The sequence below is a fragment of the Sus scrofa genome, chromosome 13 (assembly GCF_054392235.1).
Source record: "Sus scrofa isolate SSC_HxYL_T2T_F1_AM1 chromosome 13, Sscrofa_HxYL_maternal_Yorkshire_Landrace_v2.0, whole genome shotgun sequence".
NCBI lineage: Eukaryota > Metazoa > Chordata > Mammalia > Artiodactyla > Suidae > Sus > Sus scrofa.
The window spans coordinates 162,051,557-162,075,748 of record NC_139395.1 but is presented as its reverse complement, the minus strand read 5'-3'; the positions used below and the strand labels follow the sequence as shown (position 1 = coordinate 162,075,748).

Genomic DNA, 24,192 nt, shown 5'->3' with positions numbered 1-24,192 from the left:
TCCATGATGTATTGTACCTAATTGCCCCTAAATTGTACCCACTAAGTTTAGTTAAAACAAAGATCTTAAAACATGATGTATAGCTGCTATACCATGTAATAGTTGACCAATGTACTTTTAACACTGTGATGTAATCTGTAGCAAAAAGCTGTCTATATAATCAACCACTTATGCCAATAAAATTTGAGCAGTCCAGCACCCTGAAAGAAGGGACAAAGAGGCTGTCTCCGTAATTGTACATTCGCCGACATGCGTCCCTCTCCCATCGGGATATATACTCCCTGGCTGCCGGAGCTGGCCTCCGGCATCTTTTGTCCTTTTAGGGCTGCACCTGCAGCATATGGAGGTTCCCAGGCTAGGGGTCTAATCGGAGCTGTTGCTGCAGGCCTACGCCAGAGCCACAGCAATGCCAGATCTGAGCTGCATCTGAGACCTACACCACAGCTCACAGCAACGCCAGGTCCTTAAGCACTGAGCAAGGCCAGGTATAGAACCCAAAACCTCATGGTTCCTAGTCAGATTGATTTCCACTGCACCACGACGGAAACTCCCAGGGTGATTTTTATTTTTATTTATTTAATTAATTAATTTATTTTTTGTCTTTTTGCTTTTTCTAGGGCCACTCCCATGGCATATGGAGGTTCCCAGGCTAGGGGTATAATCAGAGCTGTAGTCATCGGCCTACACCACAGCCACAGTAATGCCAGATTCGAGCCTCGTCTGCGACCTACACCATGGCTCATGGCAATGCCGGATCCTTAACCCACTGAGGGAGGCCAGGGATCGAACCCGCAACCTCACAGTTCCTAGTCGGATTCGTTAACCACTGAGCCATGATGGGAACTCCTGATTTTTAAATTACAATATTTAGCGATCCATCAAAGATTTTCTCCTGCCTTTGTTCAGGATCGTATATAGTCCAAACTGTAGCCAGACATTAAATACAGTGCCCCTGGCTGCTTGAAGGTGGAATCCTTGCTTGATGCTCAACTGAACAAGTGGTCCAGGGCCTCACAGCTGGAGCCACTCACTGGTGATAGGGCAGGTGATTGACAGGAGCATCTCCACCTGCAGCCTAGCTCGTGGTAGCATAATCTATCCATCTGTCCAGGTTTAAGTGCTGACACATTTATTACTTTCATCCAGGCAGAAACCACATGCTAGATACAAAGGGACAGAGTTCCTCCCAATTTTTTTTTTTTTTTTGAGAAACTCAAAAAGCAAACAAGGATGATTTCATTATAAAGAAGGACCTTAGACAGGAAGTCTACAGAGAACATTACCTTTTTGTCACCTTATTATTGAGGCAACCTCATTCCCGGGAAGAGATATACAGACCTCACACTGCTTTGAAGTGGACAGGAAAATCTTGAAAAATTATGTTTAAATACTTTGAAACTGTGCCAGTGTAAAGAATTCAGTAATTAAGTAAATCATAGGAAATCCCTAAGATATAAATGTGAAAATTAATGAGGTTTTAAGGAATAGAGCCATCAGCTCTGTCTGGGAGTACAAACCTCACCAAATATTCTTTATCTCAAACTGCATCCTTAATTTAATTCAAGTGATGCTGCCATCCATTAACTGCTGTATGAGAAACCTGGCCACTACTTTGTCCAAGCCCTTCCACTTCATTTCTCAAATAATTTTTTTTTTTTTTTTTTTTTGCTTTTTTGAGCCACACCTGTGGCATAAGGAGGTTCCCAGACTAGGGGTAGAATCAGAGCTGTAGCTGCTGGTCTATGCCACAGCCACAGCAACACAGAATTGGAGCTGCCTCTGTGACTTACACCACAGCTCACAGCAACACCAGATCCTTAACACACTGAGCAAGGCCAGGGATCGAACCAGCATTCTCATGGATACTAGTCAGATTCCTTAACCACTGAACCATGATGGGAACTCCTTCCCAAACAATTTGAGTCACTATATTTTAGCTCAAAATATCGTACAATATATTTCATCTATTCATTTTATTTTAGCTTCAAAAACTCAACTATTTAAATGACAATGTCAAAACTTGCTTCACATTTTAAAAAATGTTTATTATAGTTGATTTACAATGTTCTGTCAATTTCTGCTGAACAGCAAAGTGACCCAGTGATACATATATATACATTCTTTTTCTCATATTGTTTTCTATCATGTTCTATCACAAATGACTGGATATAGTTCACTGAGCCATACAGCAGGACCCCATTGCTTATCCATTCCATGTTTTTTTTTTGCTTTTTTTTTTTTTAGGGCTGCATCCGAGGCTATGGAGGTTCCCAAGCTAAGGATCAAATGGGAGCTACAGCTGCCGGCCTACGCCACAGCCACAGTCATGCTAGATCCAAGCTGCCTCTGTGACCTACACACAGCTCATGGCAACACTGGGTCCTTAACACACTGAGTAAGGCCAGGGATTGAACCCTCAACCTCATTGTTCCTAGTTGGATTCATTTCTCTGCACCACAATGGGAACTCCTGCTTATCCATTCCAAATGTAATAGTTTGCATCTACTAACCCCCAACTCCCAGTCCATACCATTCCCCCCCACTCTTGGCAACCACAAGTCTGTTCTCCATGTCTGTGAATCTCTCTCTGTTCTGCAGATAGGTTCATTGTGTCATATTTTAGATTCCATATATGTGATATCATATGGTATTTGTCTTTCTCTTTCTGACTTACTTCATTTAGTATGAGAATCTCTAGTTGTTTCCACGTTGCGGCAAATGGCATTGTTTTGTTCTTTTTATGACTGAGTAGTATTCCACTGTGTGTATGTACCACATCTTTTTTTTTTTTTCGTCTTTTTTGTCTTTTGAGGGCCGCACCCATGGCACATGAAGGTTCCCAGGCTCCCTAGTTGGAGCTGTTGCTGCCGGCCTACACCAGAGCCACAGCAACACAGGATCTGAGCCTCGTCTGCAACCTACACCACAGCTCATGGCAAGCCAGATCCCTAACCCACTGAGTGAGGCCAGGGATCGAACTCGCAACCTCATGGTTCCCAGTCAGCTTTGTTTCCACTGCGCCATGATGGGAACTCTTATATGTACCACATCTTAATCCATTCATCTGTCAATGGACATTTAGGTTGCTTTCATGTCTTGGCTATTGTGAATAGTGCTGCAATGAACATAGGGGTTGAATTTTGTGGGGGGTGCTTGATGAAAGAATATTAGCAAAGATACCATTAGAAAAGGGAGACCTCCTACATTGTCAGTGGGCATGCAAATTGGTACAATCACTATGGTGAACAATATGAAGCTTCCTTAAAAAACTTAAAAATAGAACTACTATATTCAATTCCTAGACATTTAGCTAAAGAAAACAATAATTCAAAAAAATATACACATCCCGATATTCATTGCAGCACTATTTACAATAGCCATGACATGGAAGCAACCTAGGTGTCCATTGATAGAGGAATGAATAAAGAAGATGTGGTACATATATACAGTGGAATATTACTTGGCCATAAAAAGGAATGAAATAATGCCATTTGCAGCAACACAGATGGACCTAGAGATTATCATATTAAGTGAAGTAAGTCAGACAAAGACAAATATCATATGCTATCACTTATATGTGGAATCTAAAAAAAGTGATACAAGTGAACTTATTTACAAAACAGAGACTCAGGGACTTCAAAAAAAAGAAAAAAAACCTATGGTCACCAAAGGGGAAACTGTGGTAGGGAGGGATAAATTAGGAGTTTGAGATAAACATATACACACTGCTATATATATAGTAGATAATCAACAAGGACTTACTGTATAGCACAGGTAACTCTATGCAATATATTCTGTAGCAAAATTTATGGGAAAAGAATCTGAAAAAGAATTGACATATGTGTATGTATAGCTGAATCATTTTGCTGTACACCTGAAAATAATGCAACATTGTAATCAACTATACTACAATAAATTTAGAAAATAAAAATAAATAAAAATTTAAATTTAAAAATACCATTAATATTTATCAAGATTTTGTTAATTTACTTACTATGCCAGGCACTTTAACTACTGTATTTACAGTCTTCAAAATAGATGCATAATTTAAGTACAATTATAATAATTAATTATTATGCCTTTTTTACAAATGAGGAAACCAAGTATAAGAAAGGATAAGGAGTTCCCCATCATGGCTCAGCAGAAGTGAATCTGACTAGGATCCATGAGGATGCAAGTTTGATCCCTGGCCTTGTTCAGTGGGTTAAGGATCTGGCATTGCCCGTGAGCTGTGGTGTAGGTTGAAGACACGGCTCCTATTCCATGCTGCTGTGGCTGTGGTGTAGGGCGGCAGCTGTAGCTCCATTTGACGCCTAACCTGGGAACTTCCATATTCCATGGGGATGGCCCTAAAAAGACAAAAAAAGAAAGAGAGGATAAGAAACTTAGCCAAGGTCACACATTAAGTGGCAGAGCCGGTCAATGAACCCAATTCTAACACCCAAGTCCATTTTCTTAAGTACATTGAGAGGAGGAAGAGAAGTTGTACTACTCTCCCAGTGATACATCACTGAACAATCTTTAACTTCATTTCACAGAGTATAGTTTATATACCCTTCAAACTGGCATTATTTCTGTTCCACAATATTTGACTCCAGTTGTAGCTGTATGATTGTAGGCACCTCATAGAAAATGAAAAGTCCAGTCAGCCATCTAAGCACCCCATCACTGTAACACTAAATACTTACAAAAATAAAAATGCTTAGATGATGGAAAGGGATTTTTATTTTGCACATGGTTGTGTAACATCTTGAAAGCATGAAAACAAATTCCAAACCACTCAGTTCCAGAACTGAAGAAGAGATGACATCCTATAGAATTTATATATGTGTGTTTATGGGGACAATAAGGCAAGATATTTGAAACCAAGAGATTAGAAACTTGTGCTAGGTTTGTTTTTTTGTTTGTTTGTTTTGTTTTGTTTTTTTGCTTTTTAGGATTGCACCTGCGGCATATGGAGGTTTTCAGGCTAGGGGTCCAATCAGAGCTACAGCTGCCAGTCTACACCACAGCCACAGCTACATCAAATCTGAGCCTCATCTTCAACGTATATCACATCTCATGGCAACACTGGATCCTTAATCCATAGAGCGAGGCCAGGGATTGAACCCGCAACCTTAGTGTTCCAAGTCAGATTCGTTTCTGCTGTGCCACAATGGGAACGCCTATGCTAGCTTTTTATAGCTCTTCTTTCTTTATAAGATGTAGGTAATTATGACAATGTGAGGATGCACGCAAACTCATTATCTTTTTGCTTGCATAAAATCCTTCCAGAAGTGGTCCAACACCATCTATGCAGAATCCAAGCTGTTGTCCATCTCAAATGACACCCAAGTAGGAAAAAATTTTCTTTCAACGTAATAGAAACAGAGCTGGAATGCGCTGATCTGTTTCTCAGCATTGTCTCATTCAGTATTCTCAAGGCATACATACACCCCACTGAAGCAAAGTAGCGAGAATTTATTTAGCGGCATTATTCAAGAGTAACCATGGAGTCAGATATAACCACAGTTTTTCAACACCTTACCTACCCAGCTGAGCATCTTAACACTCCTCTAGTCTCACTTTGGAAAGAACAAGCTATTTATTCACCATCAGTATGGCATCTGGCAAACTTTTGTTAGTAGTAGTGATAAATTTGTACTGAACTATCTATATCGTCTTCCCAGTTCTCTTTTCCTATCAGCAGAACATGCTTTTAAGAAAAACAGCCAAGCTATGATGTAAATACCATGTTCTAGTTTGGTTTAGGTTCTATAATATCTTTAGTGAGCAAATCTAACTACTTGATCTACCACTATCCATTTGACATAAATACCACATCCTACGAAGATCAACAAGGGAAAACATCACCTGTAACATGCCCTGAGAAATATAAGTATGTGCCTTACCATTGTTACTTGAGATGCCTAGATGTGGGATTAGGAAGAGGAACTAAAATAGTTTCCCAGTTCCAAGCATGGCAAGTGACATCTTCATTTCCTGCTCCTATCAGGGATGTTCATGCAGAAGGCATCGGGGCTGGCTCAGGTTACCTACTTCAATGACATTTATAAGATAGAGAAGAGAGGAGGTGAGGGAAGGCAGTAAGAAGAACCTGCAAGTTTGTGAATAAAAACGAACAGGAAGACTACGTGGTACTTCTGCGGTTATTGCTTCTTGTCAAATTGGCTGTTCACTTTCAAATGCTCTGACCTGTAAAGCAACTCAGTCTTCAACTTCTCCTTCCATACCACCCGTTTAACCCCCAAATGAGGTTTGGTTTTTTTTTCTTATTCAAAATTCCGTGAAACGAACAACTGAACTCTAAAGGAATCTGCACTATTGCAATCTTTAGTTTGAGATTTTAATCAAATCAAGGTCAGGAAACTTATGGTAAAAAATATCTGTCGGGATGTATACACTTTCCCCCTTTCCACAGCTTGTGATTATGAACCTACTTTTATATAAGAGATTTGGGATTTTTTTCCTTCCCAAACATCATGTCATAAGAAGATGAGAATGCTTATTGTCATTAAACCAGTGGAGATTTACCTGAGGTTGTGGAGAAAATGAGTGACAGGAAGCTCTTCCTCAACAGATGAGGGAAGGGCAACTGTCTTTAATCTGCAGATAAGTATCAATGGAACAAGATCATTGTTAGTAGTAGCTGCTTGTTCTCTCTAAATGATAAAGTTCCGAGCTGAATTACACCTTGAATATCAACTAAAGGAAACTTCCATTTTCAACATTCTTCATGCGGTTATTGTCTGAGTGAAACAGAATAGAAAAATAAAAGAAGAAATGGAAAAACTCAAGATCACATTGGATCAATGGAGGACTATTTTCTCCAAGACCACTTGTAATAATTAGCTTAGCTTTTAATCATAGAAACAAATTAAATTCACCCATTTGAGTTTCCAAAGGAAAAATCTAGATTTGTGACATCTGTGGTCACTGACAGACATCGATTTCATAAGCCTTTCTCTAAGAGGCTGGTGATTTTTTTCCAAGGCCAAATTTTAATGGTTTTAAGTACCTAAGGTTAAAAATCAGTTATCATATACTCGTTGATTCAAATAGACACTGTGCAGTGGTTTGAGGCACAAAGATGAAAAGTCACTATTCCATATTTTAAAGAGCTCCGTCACCAAGCACTGCAATTACCTCATGTTATCTGTCAGTGTTCAAACTTAAATATTCATGCATTTCAACTGCTACAGTGCCACACTGAGCAACTGCACATAGCTTTTCAGTACTTCTGTTCTGGAGTAAATATCCTGCAAAATTTTTATATAATATTTATACAACTTTATTCCCCATGCTCATGATGGAATGCAAACAACATGTAGCAACAGAGCTAAGCCTCCTTTTCCCTTTAAAATGGTTCTAGAAGTCAAAATTCATATACCACAAGGCCAAGATATCCAGGATATTATCCCAAACCAGATAGAAGTTGTATGTATTTTGTTTATCACAGCATAAAACCTTCATGACTTACTATTCTAAAGATTTGTTCATATAAAAAGCCCATGCTAATTAGATAAAATTTGGTAAACAAAAACATATAACATCTAATATATTTTTTAAGGATGTCTATTTTGTTGACTTTTAAAAGCATGACTGGACCTTTGTCCCACCAAAGCTGTAGTCCTTAGAGTTGCACTGTAAACAGAACCCTTCTTTAGAATCCTACTGCTCTCTTCATTACGGTAGAGAATTGAAAGAAGCCTGGCTCAGAAGTTTGTTAGCTCAAGCCAATTTTGCTTTAAATCTATAATTCATCTAGTAATTAAGCTTCTGTCTTGACCATGTCCCATTAAAATCATGTGCTATTTGATTAGAGAATTATATATATTTTTTTGTTAAATTTGCGAATTTAAAGAATTTACTACATCTTAAGAAGTAATTGCACTATATCTTAGAAAATTTTAAAACATGAATCTATCTCCATTTTTATGGTGAAAGAAGCAAAATAGAATTTGGAATCTTCAAATTCATTCTGCGAACATCTTTGGAGCTCCTCAGGGAGCCAAATTCTTCAGTTCGCTTACAGATGCAGTTACTTTCATGAATCATGACGCTTTACTTTCTCCAATATTTTAACCCAGGGCAATCAAAGAAACAGCATTTGCAGAATAAGACTCAGGGACCTAGAGTGGTCTTACCATTGACTTTAGATAACATCAATCCAGAAGGATGAATCTTTGATTCTAAATTTTCTTAACACTCCAAACCTCATGGCATAGCTTCTACCAGAATTGTAGCCTGGTGTTCAAAACAATTTCCATCCTCCTACTTGACATGTGCTCCTCATCAATGATAGCAAAAGTTGCTATATATTACTGTATTTTAGAGCCAGCCTGGGCATTTTTTTAAATCAAGTGGAATTCTTGGATCCCATCCATGTATGTTGAATAAGAATTTCACAGGATTGAGGCCAAATATTCATATTTTGAAGAATACACCCCACCTTTTTTTTTTTTTTTTTTTTTTTTTGCTTTTTAGGGCCATACTTGTGGCATATGGAGGTTCCCAGGCCAGGGGTCTAATCGGAGCTACAGATGCCGCCTTACACCACAGCCACAGCAACACTGGATCCTTAACCCACTGAGCAAGGCCAGGAATCAAACCCGCAACCTCATGGTTCCTAGTCAGATTTGTTTCCACTGCACCATGACAGGAACTCCTAAAGAATCTCTATTTTTAAAGGTGATTCTAATATAGCTACTTTGGATGAAGATTTGGAAATCAGTTATATGAATTTGGGGGAGGTCATGGGCTTTTGAGTCACAAAAGACTTCATGTTAGATCTTTGCCTCTTACTAGCTATAGATTCTTTCATGTATTTCCTAGACTATTAGAGTCTGTAGTAGATGCAGATGCCCCTTCAAGGACAGATTGCTCTTAGCTGTAGGGAATGCAGTCAGCAGATAGCACCCAGATGTATATTCCTTCAGGGTCTGCTCAGGTGAGGCTCATGTCCAAGGTCATGTTTTCGCATGACAGCTTGTATGCAGTGATGGAACAAGGCAAGTGTATAAAGGGCTGACCGTCTTTACTTCTCAGGAGATGCTGGTGGGCAATACCTCACCCAAAGCTCCCAATCTGGCTCCTTGAGTCTGCCAAGATTATGTCAGGCTTATATCCTACTTTGACTTCCTTCTCAGCCCAGTCTTCCTTCTGCTCCCCCTCCCTTTCATTTTCCGCAATCTATTTCAGTGTCTGTTTCCAGAGAACCAAATCTGTTCCATGTCTCAAACTTCCTGTTCTGTAGAACACAGATAGTAATAATGTCTGTCTTTTATGAGGTAATATATGCAAAGTGACCAGTAGATTGCATCTGTAATTGTTTCTGAACCACAGATGGGCTTTCATTTGGACATAGTGGAGAGCAGGAAATCCTGTATTAATAAGCCAAAAGATAAGATTGTGGACCAAGTTGAAAATGTTTATTTGCTGGTGGTGATCATCGTTGCATAGAGATTGGGACTCAAAAGTGTCGTAGCGAAGTTTTGATCAGCAGAGAAATGGCATAGATTAAAGGAAGTCTGAAATCCAAGAAATTTCACAGGTATAAGTCAACTTCACAGAGAGACCTCAGAAGTAAAGGATAGAGAGAATTCAAGGCCTGAGAACAAGAGATCTAAAAAAGGGTCTAGCCATTGGGCCTGTCCCTCAGGGAAAAGGCTGTAACCCTCCAAAAGACTGGAAGTAGTCAAAGAAGTCCTGTAGCTGCAGCAAGACTGGAGGGCTGGATAGGTAACCAAGGCAGGGACCGCTTACTAAAACTGGGGTACAGAAAAGGATCACAATCTTGGATACCACCTAAGATGGTGAGGATGCTGGCTTGATATTGAGTTCCTTCCCCTGGCTCTTTATTTTATTATTATTATTTTTTGGCTCCACCCATGGCATGCAGAAGTTCCCAGGCCAGGGACTGAACCCACCCCACAAGCAGTGACCAGAGCCACAGCAGTGACAATGCCAGATCCTTAATTCACTGAGCCACCAGGAAACTCCCCTTGGTTCTTTAATATGTCCATTTTGGTGAGAGGATCAGTTTCATACTATGAGGGGGATAGGGTTGATCCTAAAAGAGGGTGTAAAATATCCTTGCTATGAAAGTTAGGAGATTGAAGATGCTTTGAGGAAAAATATTCTTTCCATAAAAAAATAGTATATGTAGACAACACCAGAACACCCTTCTCCCCTTACTTCCCTATGGAGAGACTTGAAATGTATTCTGGTTCTGTCATTTACTAGATGTGTGTCCTTAAACCAGTTATTTAACTTCGAATCCCATTATTTCTTCTGTAAAGCAAGAATAATCACACTTACCTAAAAGCTTGTTATGAGTTTTCAATAAGAGACAAAAACAGTAACATATGGGTTTTTTTTGGTTTGTTTGTTTTGTTTTTTTGTCTTTTCTAGGGCTGCTCCCACAGCAGGTGGAGATTCCCAGTCTAGGGGTCAAATCGGAGCTGTAGCTGCCAGCCTACTCCACAGCCACATCAACGCCAGATCCAAGCCGTGTCTTTGACCTACACCACAGCTCACGGCAGCACCGGATCCTTAACCCACTGAGGCAGGCCAGGGATCAAACCCACCACCTCATGGTTCCTGGTTGGATTCGTTAACCACTGAGCCACGACAGGAACTCCAATAACGTATGTTTTAAATTAACAAAGAGGAAACCACTAACAACAGTGCCTGGAACAAAATTAGGATTCTGATAAATGCATATCCTTTCTTTCCTCCCACTCAGACAGAAAAGAATAGAGAAATTATGTCTAGTTTATTTGTATCTTTGAAGCATGGGCAGGGAGAGGGCTGACTTTCCTTATACCCTGGGCACCTGTGTGTACTATATTTGTATATGCTTATCCTTTTGTGCCATTGTGTGGGTTTATCTCATTGCTTTCCTCGTGAAGCCAATTTACAGATGTATCTTTGCTCTGCAAATTGTTTTATCTTTTACCTTTGTGGATGTGTCCATGCTTCGATGCTCCTGCAGCTTCAGATCTCAAAAAAATGTTAAGGTCTTAAGCCATGAGTTTGTTCTTCTAGGAGGGACTTGGGAGTTACATGGAAAAAAAAGGTGGTATATCTTGTAGCTTTACAACTGCAAAGGCTATAATGGTCCCAAAGCTCCAGGTTCTACATACACTCTGAAACTTATCACTCTATTTGTGCCATGAGACTATGCTTCCTAGCCAATGACTGAGCACAACAGAAATACCAAGGCTGGTCCATTTCTGAGAGACACAGCACTCTTCTAATGATCTACTTTAGCTTAAGGACTCCCTTAGAGCTTCACTAAACCTTCCCTGCAGTACACAGCCCTACCCACATCCTGCTGTCACTCTGCATCACATTTGCTTTGTGGTCTGATAGTTCTTCCCGGCATTTTTTTTCTGTAGGCATTTCCCCTAATCTAATCGTTGCATTTTCATCCTGCTTTGGAGTTGGCTTTTGGAAAAACCCAGTCTAACACATTAATTTTGCATAGTTATGACAATGTCAAATATACAACTTTTTATTTTGTTTTCCCATACCCTTTGTTCAATGGGTAATAGTCTCCATAGGGGGACTCTATTTTGTAGAAGATGGGAAGACATGAAAGTTAGTTAGTAGAAATTGCAGTGTTAAATTACTGTTTGGAAGAAACTGTGAAGGTCAGCCAATCAATGGGAAAAATAGTAAAAAAAAAAAAAAAAAAAAAAAAAAAAGCGTAGAAAGTAGGCAGAAACCTGGAAAATTCGCATTCTTTTAACTATAAAAGTGAAAGTGGCTAAGCGCACAGTGGCAATCAGACCAAATAAAATGAAGGGCTTTTTCAGAGCTGCCCTGCACATGTTCCACTCATACTTGTCTTAGCAGTAGAACCCTCTCCTTGTTTACATGGCTTTAGGAGAAAAAGAACATGCAAATGAAGTAAGCAGTAATTCAAAGCAAAACAAAATAGAGTTAGCTTTATTTTGGAATAAGATCGAAGAAAGAATTTGGGTGAAGTTTGTCATGAAATACACACACACACACATCCAGCAGCATGTGTATGTATATATACAGCGTGTGTATGTATATATATGTATATGGATATAAGTTTATATATATATGTGTGTGTATATATATACATGTGTGTATACACACACAGACACACACATACGCATACATATATCCAGCAGCTTCCTGGAGACCACTTTGTGCAGGTCATTTCAGTGGCTCAATAATGAAGGAGTTCTCTTAGTGGCTCAGCAGTTAACAAACCCAACTAGGATCTATGAGGATGTGGGTTCGATCCCTGGCTCCGCTCAGTGGGTTGAGGATCCAGTGTTGCCATGCGATGTGGCATAGTTTGCAGAGGCGGCTTGGATCCCAGTTGCTGTAGCTGTGGTGTAGGAGAGCAGCTATAGCTCCAATTCAGCCCCTAGCCTGGGAACTTCCATATGCTGTGGGTGTGGTCCTAAAAAAGCAAAAAAAGAAAAAATAATAATGAAGAGAACCTCAGGTGAGAGAAGGGCCCAGGAGGCCAGGGGAGCAGGGAGTAGTTACTCAAGGGCACAGGGCATAAACTAGTTGCCATTTACCAACTGGTTCAGAAGTGCAGGATTTCATACCTAATGTCTGGTAGAGCCATGGCAATGGTAACTGACTGAATTTGGATCCCCTTTATCCCTTTAATGCTGAGTGGAGTCAGTGTTAATACACTCAAATAACTACATATCTAATTTTCTTAATTCAAATAACTACGTATCTAAATAATGATTTGAAAGGAAACTCAGAGACAAGGTCCCTGGGAGGCATGTTCTCCTGACCTTTGAGCATATTTTTAGTCGCTGCTCAACTGCGTTATAGGATCTCAACTGCCTTATAGGATCTCTCTCCCTACCTGTACCATGGGTATTTCTCCAAGTGATTTAGGAAAAAAATACTCTCCAGTAGGATATGTTTAAATAGGTAACGAATATTTAAATTCCAGCACTACTTTTTTTTTTTTTTTTGTCTTTTGTCTTTTTAGGTTTTTTCAGTTTTTCACATAAAAATAAACATTTTTTTCTCTGCTGCATTTTGGATGATTTCTCAGAGTGTTATTACCGAATTGAATATATGAGCATTTTTAGCATTCTTGATACTAAGCGCTACATAACTTTCAAGAAAGATCAATGTACATTTCTAGGGGCAAATTATGAAAGCAAGCAGATTTGGTTAACTGCACCCTTACATTAGTGATTTTTTGTTATGATCATAATTTTATTTGTTTATTTTTTAATTTTTTGGCCATGTCCATGGCATGTGGAAGTTCTGTGGCCAGGGATCAAACCTGTGCCTCAACAGAGACCCAAGACACAGAAGTGACAATACTGGATTCTTAATCCACTGAGCCACCAGGGAACTCCATCATCATCATTTTAAAAGTAAGATTTCATTAATTTGCATTTTTATGCTTAATGAGGGTGAACAGATTTGGGGGATGTTTTTTCACTTGTGAATTGTTATTCTTGCACAATTAACTATTTATCAAGATATTGGAGTCAGTGATTTTCTCACTAGTTTAAAAAATTTTATAATGCATATATCGAATATAGAAAGCTCTTGTCACCTTGCCTGTTATATTTTCAGTAAATAGTGTGTTTTTGCCTTTAAATATTTTAAAAGTAATTTTTGATTAATGAAAGATGCCCTTTTTCAGGCATGCATATCTAACAGAAACCATATGTAACAATTTCTGTTGCTTTTATTTATTTATTTATAGTTGATTTACAGTGTTGTGTCAATTTCTGCCATACCACATAGAGACCCACTCATACATATATATTTTTTTCTTATACTATCCTTCTGTTGCTTTTAAATTAGGAAAAAAATCTTTCCTGGATGACTTTTAAACAAGATCTCGAGATTAGCGAGGTAGGCTGAATACCAGCCTCCCAAATGTATCCACATCCTAAACCATGAAACTCTGTAACCCCTGCTACCTTGCATGGCAAAGCTAATTGGCAGATCTGATTAAATTAGGAGGAAGTGGAGGGAGAGAGGAAGGAGAAGAGGCAGCAGCACCTTGAAGTTCTCTAGCTTAATTCATCTCCTGTGACGCTTAGTGTACCTGAGATCTGATAACTATGGAGGCCACGGGACAGCACATCCCTAGCCTTCCCTAGGAGGGATGATGACAGGTCAAAGGGCTATTTCAGGATAACATCACTTGATTTCTACATCAGTTTGGATTGAGTTCAGATTGTATATAGTGGAAAAGTCCAAAATAATGATGGCTTTAATAAAGCAGAACAGAGCTGTGGTGTATGTCGCAGACATGGCTCAGATCTGACGTTGCTGTGGCTGTGGTGTAGGCTGGCAGCTACAGCTCCGATTCGACCCCTAGCCTGGGAACCTCCATGTACCTGGAGTGTGGCCCTAAAAAGCAAAAAAAAAAAAAAAAAAAAAAAAAGGAGAGAACAGTGTTTCTTTTACAGGCAAAGTAGTTGAGAGGTAGGCAAGGCAGGGCTGATGTTACGGCTCTTCATTCAGCAACCCTGTACACTGGGTTTTTTTGCTTCACTATCTTAACTCTGACATCCATCCTCTGAGTCCATGGTCCAAGGTGAATGGTCTCAGCTCCAGTCATCATGTCTGCATTATGGGCTCAAAGAGAGAGGCAGAGGGCAGCCCTTGGGGATGACCGAGATTTTCTAGTTTCACTTATAGCAGAGTGAACATGACTTGATCGTATGGCCACATTTTCCTACAAGGAAGATTTGGAAATAAAGTCTTCTATTCCAGGCAGGAAAAAGTACACAACTAGATTTCTAGATTCACTATTAAGAAAGAAGGGCCAAAGCTTTCTCTACCATGTCCACCACTTTGCTCACCTAAATATTTATGTTTTTGTTTTTTGGTCTTTTTAGGGACATCCCTGCAGCATAGTTCCCAGGCTAGAGGTTGAATCAGAGCTGCAGCTGCTGGCCTATACCACAGCCACAGTAACGTCAGATCCAAACCGCCTCTGTGACCTACACCACAGTTCAGGCAACACCGGATACTTAACCCATTGAGTAGGGGCCAGGGATCAAAACCATGTCCTCGTGGATACTAGTTGGGTTCATTACTGCTAAGCCACAAGGGGAACTCTGCCTAAACATTTTTGAAGAGAACACATCCCTCTCCAAAGGGACAACATCATATCTCCCCTTGGTAGCTTGTCCAAAGTCAAGATATTTGGATGACACAAAATTTCCCCATTAAGTTTCTATGTAGCTTCTCACAACTCCATGTCCTATGAACTAAAGGTAAGTCATAGGCTCCCAATATTTCCATGAGAGGGTTCTCTTAAAAATTTCATAAGCATTTTTGGAGTTCCTGCTGTGGTACAATGAGATCGCTGGTGTCTCTGGAGTGCTGGGATGCAGATTTGATTCCCAGCCTACCACAGTGGGTTAAGGATCTGATGGTGCTGCAGCTGCAGCATATGTCACAGGGGGTGGCTCAGATTAAATCCCTGGCTTGGGAACTCTATATGCCATGGGGAAGCCAAAAAAAGAAAAAAAATTCATAAGCATTTAGGATTGTTGAGTGAAATGTTCCTTGAACTAATAAAACATAACATAAAGGAGAGCCACTTTTAGAGCAACTGGTCTCCTCAAATGAAGAGAGAATAGAGCATTCATAGTTTAAATTATTATATGACAACAATCAATTCTAGCTAGATAACATTTGGTCCATTTTGATAAAAATAATGTTTCTACATATATTTCATAGACCATGGTGCATCAATGCTCCATATTATATAGAAGGCTACTTCAAGCCAGAGCAGAATTGTTCATATGATTTCTTCTCAGCTTTTAGGAAAAGGGTGGACACACAGAGACACATTTCTATACAGAAAAGTGTATAAAGGAAATACAGGTAGCTGCTGATAAGAGTGAGGATGTCCAGCAACAGTGGACAATTTCCTAAATTTGTGCTTCTGGTTGTCCCAACCTTTGCTCTTCCTATATTTTTGAAGATTAATTTCCTTAAGAAGCAGACTCTGAGACTGAGATGAGCAAGCAGGAAATTTATTAAAGAATGCTCTAGGGATCATTGAATGTAGGGGCAGAGAAGAGAGCAGAATTAAGCAGAGCGAGGCACCAGGTTGTGATACAGTGTCAGCAAAGGCTTCGGCCAACAATGGGAATGGCCCCTTCGAGTAGGCTTTCTTTAGGAAAAGCAGGGTGTCCCTTGGTGAGGTACTTCTCTTCAGCAACTTCCCAGGTAAGACTGAGAGCTGAAAACACTCCCAGCAGCAGAAGAATTAGGTCCTTCAGTAGTAAAGGGGATCTGGAGAGTGCATCAGTCTTGACTACATTTGTCCTTTTTCCTTTACGGCCACAGCTGGCCCAGGGGGGTAACTGGAAAGGATGACTTTGGGAATACACAGCTTCATCCTTTTACTTCCTGTTTGCTCAAGTTGGGGTCCAGGTAGAGTGCTGGTATTCAGTAGTCACAGGTTATTTATAAGCTAGTCTTGGAGTTCCCGCAAACATCTAGTAGGATTTCTATTATTAAAATTCCACCTCTGATTCATAGTCACTGGTGACCATGGAGGCCCTAGGGGGTCACTTCTGGAGACTCACAACACAAAGTCTCACTCTAAGTACTAAAAAACCACACAATAAGCACATCCAAAAAAGGTGGGGGTCGGGGCGGGGGGAAGGCAGGGACCATGTTTTGTCACCCCCTGAGTTTCAGGCTCCCACCTACTTTCCAAGGCCCCTATATCCCTGCACCATGGAAATAATAAAAATGTATGGCATATGAAAAACTTCCTTCTTCAATCCAAACTTGAAGAATTTAAACAAGTACCAACATCAGTCTCTCATCAAGGCCATCTCAAGTTCTGTTTTAGATTGGCTTTTCCCAGAAGCAAATCCCAATTCAAAACTTGAACGTAAGCAGTTTGTTTGGAGGAGTTTCCGACAAAGTATGAGAGCCAAAAACTTAGGAATGGGAAGGAAGCAAATACAAGGTTTGTTTTCTAGAAGGTCACCACGGCGGACAAGGCTCTTGATCCCCACCTCTAAAAACTCTGAGAGCCAATTCAAAACATATGTCTCAGCATCATCCCACTCAAGGACTGAGGAAGCTGCTGCATTTAACCATTTTATTAATTTCCTATTGCTCCAGTAATAAATTGTCACAAATGCAGTGGCTTAACACAATTTATTGTCTTACACTTCAGGAGGTCGATAGTTCAAAATAAGTTACACTGGGCTAAAATCAAGGTGATGGCAGGGCATCTGAAAGCTCGAGGGGAAAATCCATTTCCTTGCCTTTTCAGCTTCTAGAGGCCACTGGCATTCCTTGGCTTGGTATCCCCTTCCTCCACCTTCAAAGCTAGCAGAATGGTATCTTCAAATTTCCCTGCTCACTTAAATAATCCAGAACCATCTTCCATCTCAAGATCATTAATTTAGTCTCATTCACAGAATAACTTCTGCTATGTTAGGTAACATATTCATAGGTTTGGGGATTAGGATGTGGACCTCTTTGAGTGGGCCATTTTTTTGTCTATCATATACATTGACTCTCATCAGTCATTACATGAGGGCTTCTCTCAAGAGGGGAACTGGCACTTCTAGCCTGCTGCTCAGGTAAATGAAGCAGGTTCTGGTGTCCAGGGAAAGCCTTTAAGCAAAGAAGTACAAATACCAGCAACAGGATGTTGGGCAGATGCACCAAGGTGGTGAGAATGGAAAGTACTGGTGGGCCTTGGATACCATGTGTGGCAGCTTCTTTTGAATATAAGTCAATAACGGAAAACACAGGCAGTCCTTTCCTTAGTTTTGCTTTTGTTTAAGAGAGGAAGGAAGGGAGGGCATGAGAAGGGATAGAAATCACAGGCTAGCTTTGTAAAGATATTGTTTATATGTAAGGAAACATCCATATAAACGTAGAGGAGGGATATGGAGTTCAAAGATCAAGCCACAATATTTTTGAACTCTATAAAATTGAAAAAACAAAAACCAGTTAATAGAGCCCTTTGCAATTAGAAAAGCCTCCCTGAATCATTCCTCCTTCTTAAAAATTTGGAAGAACTAATTAAGAAAACAGGAAAGTATTGAGGTCAAATCCCATACAAAGTTATCATAAGAAAAGAGAATATCTTCCCTACCAGCAACAAAAGCCAGAAAGACATGTTCATGGGACAGATTTAAAAAGAGATAAAAGAAAGTAAATTAACACAAGACATAAAAGAACAGCATAATTTAGATCAGAAAAACTCAAAATGAGGTGACAATTCAGAAAAGAATTAGAAATAAAAGACACTTATTCTAGAAACAAAGACTAAACAAGGAAGACCACAGGGGTGAATGAGCATGACAGAGAGTGTCTTATTAAAATAGGTGAAAATTAGTCAAGTTTTTATTTATTGATTTGCTGTTTTTGTTTGGTTGGTTTTTTGCTGCACCTGTAGCATATGGAAGTTCCTAGGCTAGGCGTTGAATCAGAGCTATAGTTGCTGGCCTATGCCATAGCCACAGCAACTTCGGATACTTAACCCACTGAGGGAGGCCAGGAATAGAACCTGCATCCTCATGGAAATGAGTTGGGTTCATAACCTGCTGAGCCACAATGGGAAATCCCTACACAAGCTTTTTTTTTGTTTTTTGTTTTTTTGTCTTTTTAGGGCCGCACCCGTGGCATACAGAGGTTCGCAGACTAGGGGTTGAATCAGAGCTGTAGCTGCTGGCCAAATACCAGATCCAAGCTGCAACCTACCGGGCTGGATCACAGCAGTGCTGGATCCTTAACCCACTGAGCAAGGCCAGGGATTGAACCTGTGTCCTCCTGGATACTAGTCAGATTTGTTTCCACTCAGTCATGATGGGAACTCCTAGACAAGTTTTTAAATTCAAAAGAAATGAATAGGTAAAAAGGATTTGAGAGAAACTAACAGTATTGAAAGTAGGCCAAAAAAAAGATCCACTAAACTATACAGTTAATATAAATCTCTGAAGAAAAATCAAAGCAAAAGAAAAAAAGCCTAAAAAACAATTTGAAAATTTTCCTGAAATAAAAAATATTGTTATTCTAAGACTACTGAGGCAGAAAAATAATTCAGATAGTTAGTGTAAGAACACAGGCTTCAATATTTTCTTTGATATGGTCATTAATTAATGTCTGTGACTTAAGGGTTCCAGGGAATAACATCCCCACTGGCCTTGTTTACTGCAGGGAGTAAATCTGTTTTATATCCACATGGATGTTAATCTCTAACTCATTCCTCAACTGAAAAAAGGAATGAGAGGAATGGCAACTCCCAGCAACTCCCAGTCTAGAGAAAAAAGAACAAAGAAACCATAGAACTTATGGGGCATATCCACCTCTAAGACCCCTTTTGGACAAGGACTGATATAGGTAAACTGGGCAAGGTCAATAGGAAAAAGAACTAATAGCAGGATCCCATGTTGCTACTCCTGTTTTTAAGGAAAAAACCTCTATAGAACAATAGAAAGGGGAACTCTTCCTCCCCTGCCCAGTGTCTTGCTGGGAGCTATTTGCTTTCCTATAATAAAGACTTTTTGCTTGCTTGTTGCCTGTGTGTATTTGCGAAGTTCATTCTTCGTCTCCATGAACAAGAACCCAGATTCTGGTAACATCTTTCCTGTAACACTACTCTATGTGTAACATGGGATTAAGTAAATAAGTATAGGATAATCTAATTCTTCCAATTCCTATATATCTGAGAACATGAGTCTCTGTGACAAGAAGGAAATACAGGTGCAATACAGAAGTATAAGACCCTGTAGCATTTCCAATTTTTCTTCTTCTGAGGGCCACACCTGCAGCATATGGAAGTTCCCAGGCCAGGGGTCTAACAGCAGCTGCATCTACTAACCTAAGCAACAGCCACAGCCAGGCTGAATCCTAGCTGCATCTGTGACCTACGCAGCAGCCTGTGGCAATGCTGGATACTTAACCCACCAAATGAGGCCAGGGATTGAACCTGCATCCTCATGGACATCATGACAGGTTCTTAACCTACTGAGTCACAACAGGAACTCCTCCAATTTTAATTGGAGGTATTTTATCCTACACACACACACACACACACACACAAAAGCACAGAGCTAGGAGATAGATAGGGAAAGAAAGAAAGAAAGAAAGGAAAGAAAGAAAGAAAGAAAGAAAGAAAGAAAGAAAGAAAGAAAGAAAGAAAGAAAGAAAGAAAGAAAGAAAGAAGGAAGGAAGGAAGGAAGGAAGGAAGGAAGGAAGGAAGGAAGGAAAGAAAGAAAGAAAGAAAGAAAGAAAGAAAGAAAGAAAGAAAGAAAGAAAGAAAGAAAGAAAGAAGAGAGAAAGAAGAGAGAAAGAAAGAAAGAAAGAGAGAGAGAGAGAAAGAAAGAAAGAAAGAAAGAAAGAAAGAAAGAAAGAAAGAAAGAAAGAAAGAAAGAAAGAAAGAAGAGAGAAAGAAGGGAAGGAAGGAGGGAGGATGGGAAGGACAATGGAAGAAGGAAGAAAGAGAGGGAGGGAGGGAGGGAAGGAGGCATTACTAGGCTCTATCCACTGAAAAGGCCTGAAAACAATTACCAACTCAGTGGCCATGAGCATTTCCAACACCCGAATCGTGGCATTGACATAACATTTCCCACTAAAAAAACAAAACAAAACCAGCAACCAAAAACAAGGGCGTCTTGGAGAAACAGTTGACTCAGGATCTGGGCAGGAAATGTACAAAATAAACCTGAAACATTTTGTCTGAAAAAGAGCAAGAAAGCTTTGAAAAATTACTAGAGTTATACAAAAGGATTCAGAGTCAACTTGAAGTGGGCTCCTATTGGACAAAGATGGGGATAAATAAGCACGGATATTTGCAATTGACAAAAATTAATCAAATGTGAGGAGAGGGGTTAGCAGGAAGGGACTAGAGAGTGTACCCATCCCAGCAATGCCAAGAGAGAAAGCCTAATGTCAATTCTAAGGTTTTGTCTTCCTCTTTAGATTGAGCAGAGTGATTACCGAATTATGAATTATGACTGTGTTTTCAGAAATGATTCCAAGACAATTCTAGAAAAATCAGAACAGCCATGGCCAAACCTTTACCCAAACTAAGGGTAGATTATTGGTACTCAATAAAGTTTGAAAGATAGAAACAAAGTTATTTGTTTTCCCTTTTTATGGCCGCACCTGCTATATACAGAAGTTCCCAGGCCAGGGGTTGAATCAGAGCTGCAGCTGCAGGCCTATACCACAGCCACAGCAACACCCAATTCTTAACCCACTGAGCATGGCCAGGGATCAAACTGGCAACCTCATGGACACTATGTTGAGTTCTTAACCCACTGAGCCACAATGGTAACTCCAAAAACAAAGTTATGTTTTGGTTATAACCCACGTGCCATGTTTACTCAACATATGAGTTATATGCATAAAATATGATGAACCCTGTCCCTATGGAGGAGAGGATCTAGCAAAGATTTTACATGTGTACAAATAACTATAATGCAAAATAGTGTGACATAAGAGCCAAAATGGAGGCAAAAATCAAACTTATATAGTTCAGGGGGCAGAAACATCATGTCTGACAATGCTAAGAGAGAAGAGTAAGATCTAAGCTGGACTTTAAACAGTTAAGTGGCATTTAGTGGGCAGAGATAAGGGAGAACATACTATCCTGAGGAAATAACTTGAACAAAGTGTAGAGAATGTCTTAAAATGCAATAGAAATTCCACCTGTCTGGAAACTCAAGGTATGTAACAGAGGAGTGAGAGGCAAGCCTGGAAGGATGGATCGGGACCAGGGAACTGGATGGGCCTTTATCATGAGTAAAGGTTTGGAATGTGTCTTACAATAGAGAGTCACAGGTTTTTAAATGGGAGGACATTCTACCAACTAAAAGAGCATTTTAGGGTGCCTGAGGGATATGTTAAAAGGAAGGACATGTGGAAGCAGAGGCCAGTGAGGAGGCCATGGCAATCATTAAAGAATGGAACTGCCATGGTGACAGAGGAGGTGAAAAGAGAGAGGTGCCAGAAATATTTTCAAGGAAAAACTAAAATGGACTTTTGAGGAATGATGATGAAAGATTAGGCAGGGCATTGAGAAACTGGAAGGGGGCAGGGATAACAGAGGGTCTGAGCCTGAATGATTGGAAAGAGCTTTGATTGGGTTGGGAAGGAGAGAGTTCTGTGCTTTATAAACTTAAAGGAAGTTGACTGGAAGGAGCAGGGCAATGGAAATGAGACTGGAGAGTTTGGGGAGGCAGGTCTATATATGCAACTCTGAGAGGGTAAATGAGAACTCAGGGCAGTGTAGAGAAAGAAAAGAAGAGCATCAATGATGGGCCCTCGGAGAGATTGACATGTTGTGTGAGCAGGAGGAATGGATGGAGAGAGGATGGAGCAGGGCAGAGATGGTGCCACTCTCTTGGTGCTTAGGCTGCCCCCAGACAGTCAGTCAACCCAACCACTCCACCAGGCACTGTTTGAGAGAGAGCACATTTTAGAGCAGGGCTTTACAACTTCACTGGGGCAAAAGATCAGTTTTCTTCTTTCCAAATTGTTGTCATCAATACTTTGGTAAAGTCAAATAGAATTACTAAAAAAAAGGATCAAGTGCTTGGATGCTGTGGCAATGTCAGATTGCTGTAAACTTTTCTGCACACTTACCCTCAGTTTTGGTACTTACATTGTGATAAATATAAACACCAACACACCTGAGTGGCACTAAGAGAAACTGACATGGAGACGGGGTACTAGTCCAGGCTCTGTCATTAGCCCTCTGTGTAGGCAAGCCTTTGAATTTCACTGCAGTTACCTCCCCTTGTTTGTAAAGTAAGGGAATTAAATTTGCCTAAAGTCTGTATTATATGGTGTTAAAATATTAGTTGACACTGAAAGGGCCTGACTAAATTATCTTTCTGCCCACCTACTTCCTTGCCTGAGTGAGAAAGGTTTTCCTCTCCTGGGAGCCCTTTTCGCCACCTTTCTAATATTTTGCGGTATATTGTGGTGTGTTGAGGCTGGAAGGCTAGTCAGGGAAAAGCAGACCTCTGGGGAACCAGATTTTCTGCAAAACTATTCTGAGCTAATCTCTAATTATCTCTAATTACACCACATAGAAACCATAGGAAATCCAAAACAAAACATTACCCTGAGCCACAGACCCCAGTTTACACAACAGGATCCATGACTCACCAGCTCAGGATTCTAGCACCTACCAGCACAGACCTGTGTATATGCATTTCCACATCTGCCAGCTGACCTGAGGTGGTAAATTGCATTTATCATAGCCTGTTCATCTTATATGCTCCACGTGCCAAACACAGTGCCAGGCATACAGTAGAAGTCCAATATTTCCTTCTCAAATAAATAAATGAATGAAGATTCATTCCAGGCTGACATTACTAAGTTTTTCTTTCTTCAGTGTCCCCCTAACACTATGAAGAAATCATTGCATTCGTTGTAGCACATAGGAATTGTGATTCATATCTCTGGAAAATGTCGTTTGGACTGAATTATGTCCCCATACTCCCTTGCCTTCCAAATTCATGTGTTAAAGCCCTAACATCCTGTGTGACTATGTTTGGAGATGGGACCTAGAAGGAGGCAATAAAGGTTAAGTGAAGGTATAAGAAGGAGGCCTTAGTCTGATAGGGCTAGTGTCCTTATAAGAAGAGGAAGAAGTTTCTCTCTCTCTCCCCTTTTCTGCACACCACAGAGGAAAGGCCTTGCGGGACACAGTGAGTAGGCGGCCATCTGCAAGTCAAAAAGAGTGTTTACCAGAGACAGAATTTGCCAGCATCTTGATCATAGGCTGTGGAAATTTCAGTTTCTGTTGTTTAAGCCACCCACTCTGTGATATTTTTGTTACGGCAGCCCAAGCAGATAACAAAAGCCCTTTCCATATTTTTCCCTTGCAAACATCAGAAAAAAGTTACTGGGGACTGTATACTTGAAACTAACACAACATTGTAAATTAACTATACTTTAAGAGAAAAAAAAAAAAGCAATTCCACAAGTTCAAATATTGTGAAAAAAATAACCGTTCCTATGAATCTATTTCAAGATTAATTAAAGTTCAAGTAGGACGGTTAAAAAAGTGATTGAGGGTCCCCCACATAGAGAACCTCCAACTTCCCTTTACCACAAGCTGAGGGATCAGGGGATCATGCTTTGGGTCTTTATATTTCATGCCTAGAATCATTATTAACACAGGCATAATCCACCTCTTAGGGA

At 40.1% G+C, this 24,192-nt stretch overlaps 1 protein-coding gene across 1 annotated transcript in view; it reads right to left on the bottom strand.

Moving 5' to 3' along the window:
• Window positions 1-2,779: 2,779 nt before the first annotated feature.
• The window catches only part of CCDC80 (coiled-coil domain containing 80), a 139,577-nt gene continuing 118,164 nt past the window's right edge, over window positions 2,780-24,192 (bottom strand). The window contains exon 5 of the transcript XR_014824841.1: window positions 2,780-2,858. The gene's annotated coding sequence lies outside the window, so the exon portion shown is untranslated. The remainder of the gene's footprint in view (window positions 2,859-24,192) is intronic.